The sequence below is a fragment of the Lepidochelys olivacea genome (genome assembly GCF_965140295.1).
Source record: "Lepidochelys olivacea isolate rLepOli2 genome assembly, chromosome: 1".
Taxonomy (NCBI): Eukaryota; Metazoa; Chordata; order Testudines; family Cheloniidae; genus Lepidochelys; species Lepidochelys olivacea.
The window spans coordinates 250,444,065-250,450,064 of record NC_140411.1 but is presented as its reverse complement, the minus strand read 5'-3'; the positions used below and the strand labels follow the sequence as shown (position 1 = coordinate 250,450,064).

The 6,000-nt window shown below is 42.7% G+C and overlaps 1 long non-coding RNA gene across 1 annotated transcript in view; it reads right to left on the bottom strand.

Annotated features, from left to right (window-relative positions):
- Positions 1 to 345: 345 nt before the first annotated feature.
- The window catches only part of LOC311514738, a 56,212-nt gene continuing 50,557 nt past the window's right edge, over positions 346 to 6,000 (bottom strand). The window contains exon 4 of the long non-coding RNA XR_014709929.1: positions 346 to 798. This is a non-coding gene — a long non-coding RNA (uncharacterized lncRNA). The remainder of the gene's footprint in view (positions 799 to 6,000) is intronic.

Below are 6,000 nucleotides of genomic sequence, written 5' to 3'. Positions count from 1 at the left end.
ATAGTAAGCACCACAACATGGCAGCTGCCTAAACCATTCCCAAATTTTAGTTTCCTGTATGCATCACAGCAGAGATGGGACTTGAGGAGGGACTTGAAAAGAAGAAAATGGTGGCTTTGCAGATTTTTACTGTGTGCTTTCCCACCTTTTTGGTAGGAAAAAAGGAAGAGAAGTGGGGAACTAAAGAAAGCCTTGGTAATGGTTTTGACTAGAAAATTTAAATGAAAAATTTTAATTTAATTTGGAAAAAGAAAATTTCACAAAAAATCGTGAATGAGAAAACGATGTTTTGCATCATTTAAACAATTCCATGGAAAATAATTCTCCTTTTTTGATCAGCTCTAATGTTTTGTCTTTTCTAATTGTTTTTTGTTTGTGATTCAAGTTGTTTGGCTAATGGATTATGGGGTTTGGAGGTTGAGGTAGGAAAGGAGGAGTTAACTAGGAGCAAGGGAGTAGAAAAGGCAAAAAAAGGAGGAGAGGGATCTTGCACAGGAAGGGAAGGAAAGGGAAGGTGAGGAGAGAAAAGAGGAGTGTGAAGCTGGAGAAGAGCATGAAAAGCAAAGAGTGTGAGTAAGGTACATTGGGAGAAAGGGGAGGAACTGAGAGGAATCAGCTAATCAGCAAATTGAAAGCCAGTCTGACATCACCAGGATACAAGAAGTCAGGTAAACTATCTAGTTCCTGGAGCTTTCTGCACCTCTGGAAGTTCTTACTTTGCCCACTTCTGCATCCACATTGCTGGATGAGGGAGTCATATGGAGTTTGGTGTCTCAGAAACTCCTCCAAATTCAGCAGCTGTGAAAAAAAACTAAAGATGGTGAATAAATCCATAGTTATTGTAACCCGCTCTTCTCTCCAGATCATCTACGAGCAGGCAAGTGTTCACCTCTTGACTGGGTGCCTGATTTTCTTGAGGACAATGAAGATCCTGGGGAGGCCCCAGCAGTGGTGCTGGAGAGGTGGGAAACTTCTATCCACCCATCTGCAGCAGCTCTCTTCTCATAGGAAGAACAACAGTTGGAAGTGCCTCCACCTAGTTATGCCCTGTTTACCTCTGTTAGGGTACCTTGGTAGATTCCAGGAACAATTCTGGCCTAAACCTTGCAATAGGCCTAGCTGGTAAGAGCAAATGATATTTCTTCTGCTGCTGCTTTCATATGGAAATAGCAACATTTACAAGTGAATAGAAAGGTTTGAAATCTATTTGAGGACTTCAGGAGATGCAGAATAGACCTTTGCTATGCCTCCTGGGAATGAAAAGATGGGGCACTTATTCACAATGTGTTTGATGGTTTGGAGGTCTCTGCATTCACATGGTGGAAAATCCTTGATTTTCCATTTGTGCATCAGGTACATGCATCTTCCATGCAATACCTTAATATTGTTGATGGTTGTCCACTGTCTTTAGTGGAGAAAGAAACCAGGTGGTTTGACAAAGGGGTCATGAGGGAAAGCATTAAACTACTTTTGTTACTGGCAGCTCAGACCCATGAAAAACTGTGTCAACAGCTTTCCATCTCAGCAATTTTGAAGCTAAGAGGATGCTGAATGCAAACTTCTGTGGTGATGATCCTAACCCTCCGTAAACTAGGAGACACCATCGATTTCAAGCCTTACCTACCAACAACATCTGAAGCAAGTGAGCTATAAAAGGAAGAGTACATTGTCACATTTGGGGGTGGAGGGGAAGGAATCCAGAGCAGTGAGGGGTTGTGTCATCTCCTGCCCTGTAACCTTGAGTGCCTCACAGCTTCCAACCTGGGCCACTCAGATATAGTCTAACAGCAGGCAGGTCACACCCTGAGTATCTAGTGTGCTAGATAGCTCCAGTTCCGCAACTCTGACCCCAGCAGCCTGTTTACAGCGCTGCAGCCGCTCTCTGGTTTCCACCAGACTCGGTTGCTACTTGCAGGGTGACCCCAACACATTCCCAGTCTGGAATTTTCCCCAAACACTGTGCTCTGCAATGTCCAGCCCTCTCCGGGCCACTTCAGAGGAATAATAAGGTTCATTTGCTCCTTTAAAGAAACAAAAATACATCACAGCTTATTAACTTAATGGGGCAAATACACCCTTCCCTTTAACCCGAGCACTGAGTTGGTTTGTGGTAAAAATGAAATAAATTTATTAACAAAAGATACATCAGATTTAGTGAGTTCAGGTACAAGGAATGAAGGCAGAAAGAGTCACAAGTAAAACAAACAAAACAAAACACACTTATAAAAGTCTAGAACTTAATCTAGCAAGATACAAGCTTTGTTCAAGATGGTTCCTCTCACCAGTCATTCTTCCCAGCCATGGCTGACTTTCTTTCAGTCAGGACCTTCCACAAAAGCACAAGGTGCTGGCTTCCCTTATCTTCTCAGATGAAAGATCCTTGCCTAAATCAGACAGAGACAAACACCTACAAGATCTCTATCAAGCATTCTTAAAACTACAATACACACCTGCTGAAGTGAAAAAACAGATTGACAGAGCCAGAAGAGTACCCAGAAGTTACCTACTACAGGACAGGCCCAACAAAGAAACTAACAGAACGCCACTAGCCATCACCTTCAGCCTCCAACTAAAACCTGTCCAGCGCATCATCAGAGATTTACAACCTATCCTGAAAAATGATCCCTCACTCTCTCAGATCTTGGGAGACAGTCCTCGCTTACAGACAGGCCCCCAACCTGAAGCAAATACTCATCAGCAACCACACACCACAGAACAAAACCACCAACCCAGGAACCTATCCTTGCAACAAAGCCTGATGCCAACTCTGTCCACATATTTATTCAAGTGACACCATCATAGGACCTAATCACATTAGCCACGCCATCAGGGGCTCATTCACCTGCACATCTACCAATGTGATATATGCCATTATGTGCCAGCAATGCCCCTCTGCCATTGGCCAAACCAGACAGTCTCTACGCAAAAGAATAAATGGACACAAATCTGACATCAGGAAGCATAACATTCAAAAACCGGTAGGAGAACACTTCAACCTCTCTGGCCACTCAGTAAAAGATTTAAGGGTGGCAATTTTGCAACAGAAAAACTTCAAAAACAGACTCCAATGAGAAACTGCTGAGCTTGAATTAATATGCAAACTAGATACCATTAACCTGGGTTTGAATAGAGACTGGGAGTGGCTGGGTCATTACACATATTGAATCTATTTCCTTAATTTAAGTATCCTCACACCTTCTTGTCAACTGTTTAAATGGGCCATCTTGATTATCACTACAAAAGTTTTTTTCTCCTGCTGATAATAGTTCATCTTAACTAATTAGCCTCTCGCAGTTTATATGAGTGGTTGAGTCATTATACAAAGTAAAACTATTTCCCCTTGTTTATTCCCCCCCCCACCCCACTGTTCCTCTGACGTTCTTGTTAACTCCTGGAAATGTACTGGAAATGGCCCACCTTGATTATCACTTCAAAAGACTTTCTCTCACCCCACCCCACTCTCCTGCTGGTAAAAGCTCATCTTAAGTGATCATTCTCCTTACAATGTGTATGATAAACACCCATTTTTTCATGGTCTGTGTGTATATAAATCTCCTCACTGTATTTTCCACTTTATGCACCCGATGAAGTAAGCTATAACTCACGAAAGCTTATGCTCAAATAAATTGGTCAGTCTCTAAGGTGCCACAAGTCCTCCTGTTCTTTTTGTGGGTACAGACTAACACCGCTGCTACTCTGAAACTTGCCTAAGCAGGTTTCTCACCTATATTCAATTTCACAGACTTCAAACCCCCCCACTTAGTGAAGGACACCTCTTTCTCAGCTTGCAGGGGCTCTGTTCTCTTGTGTCTCTCTAGAATGGATGCCAAAGATGGTTTCTGTCCTAGCGTATATCTCCCAAAGTCCAATGAACTTGGGTGACCTCATGCTGTTTTCCCCTTCCTCTGGGCTTCCCATCTCCCTGTATGATTTCTTTGTAAATGGGGCTTCCATTGTTTCTGATTCCACCATGCTTAGTTTTACATAGGAGACAGGTATATAGCAGTGACATTCCCTCCTATCTGGGCAAACTGTACCGCCTAATACCAATGAGTATCCATAATTCTTTATACAGTGTTAATACATATATTTCACAATGATATTAATCAACAGTGTGTGGTTAGCTTTCAGAAAAGACCTCACTTTATTAACTTTTATAATACAGTAATATTGTACACAACCAGTTGATTCAATTGCTTGTCACTTGAGATTCAGCCCCCTGTCTTTATAGATCAGTAAACCTTTGAAATGGGTTCTTCTGAAAAGTAAAACCCAGACCAAGCTTCTCTCTCCTGCTGAGTGTAGATGCCAAGCTGTCTTCTCTCCCACTTGTTAGTGTGAGATTTGCCTCCAAATTCAGAGTTTTGTGCCATTGGAGTCACCCTCATGCCATCCAACAGCCACTTTCCTTCTCAGCTGGGGGTTATACCCAGAGCCACTTTCTCCTCTCTTTGAGACAGCAGTAGGCTAGAAAAGGAAGAGACTTTCTTGCCTCCAAGCAACTGCTGAGAGAGGGAGGGCAGAGGAGTCATTACAGCAAATGGAGGCAGAGAGCCATGAAATAACCAAAGTACCAGGTGTTACATTGCTTTATGAAATCTGCCCAGGAAAGGGGCTCAACTTTTCTTGGGGAAAGAGTGGACAATACCACCCCGAAAAGAAAAGGAGGGCTTGTGGCACCTTAGAGACTAACCAATTTATTTGAGCATAAGCTTTCGTGAGCTACAGCTCACTTCATCGGATGCATGCTCACGAAAGCTTATGCTCAAATAAATTGGTTAGTCTCTAAGGTGCCACAAGCCCTCCTTTTCTTTTTGCGAATACAGACTAACATGGCTGCTGCTCTGAACCTCAAAAAGAGAAGCAGCTTCTAAAAAGCAAGGTCACTGTCCAGCAAGTACCAGGGTATTTTGTTACCCCATTGCAAGTATGCCCCGGCAACGCAAGAGTCCCTGCATCTTTCATGAGTGTCATTGGGGCTGGGTTTTTACACGGCTCTCAGACTGAACTAAGCAGCCACTAGTTGGCACTGTTGCTCCACTGCAAACGCTGATGAAAAGAGCTGTGTGACAAACAGCAGCCTCAATAGCGCTCCAAAGCCTAACCATCAACAAAACAGAAGGAACAGGTTTTAAGAGAGCAGTTTGTCTCATATATATTAACACCACTGTACTCAGACAGTGGTGCTGGCTAACCGTATTGGTCCAGCTGCATTTAATCAAGGACTATCATTGGCCAGGAGCATCGCCTTTAATAGTGTTTGCAGCCTATGTGCCCTTTGTCATGGCCAGTCTAAATTTTATAATTATCACCAGGTCATTGACAGTCGTGGTCCATCAGAGCTCCAGCAATAAGATGTGCATCCTTCTCCATGATCTGCAATGCAGCCCCGAGAGAATTAAGAGTATCATGGCACAAATATTCAAAATTACAAAGACAAATTGTGCATGCTAATAATTCTAGTACCTCTGCATACTAGTAACTGTGCATGCAAGTAACCAGGCAGATATTTTGCTTGTAGTTTGCATGCACAACTTCAAGTCGTGAACCCAGTAACTGAGTAAACAAACCATAGTATGCTTTTTTATACACAATTCTTAACTTTTTAAAAAGTTGAACTGTGTATACATTCCATCCTTGTTCAAACTGAGGTTCAGAGTAGCAGCCGTGTTAGTCTGTATTCGCAAAAAGAAAAGGAGGGCTTGTGGCACCTTAGAGACTAACCAATTTATTTGAGCATAAGTTTTTGTGAGCATGCATCTGATGAAGTGAGCTGTAGCTCACGAAAGCTTATGCTCAAATAAATTGGTTAGTCTCTAAGGTGCCACAAGTACTCCTTTTCTTTTTGTGGATACAGACTAACATGGCTGCTACTCTGAAACCAGTGATAACTGGTGTGCATGAGAGAGGTTGATGCTGCGCGGCTATAATGGATATGCAGCCCAGCCAGAATTTGTGATATGGAGACACAGACATTTGGCTTTGGAAATATTACAGTGT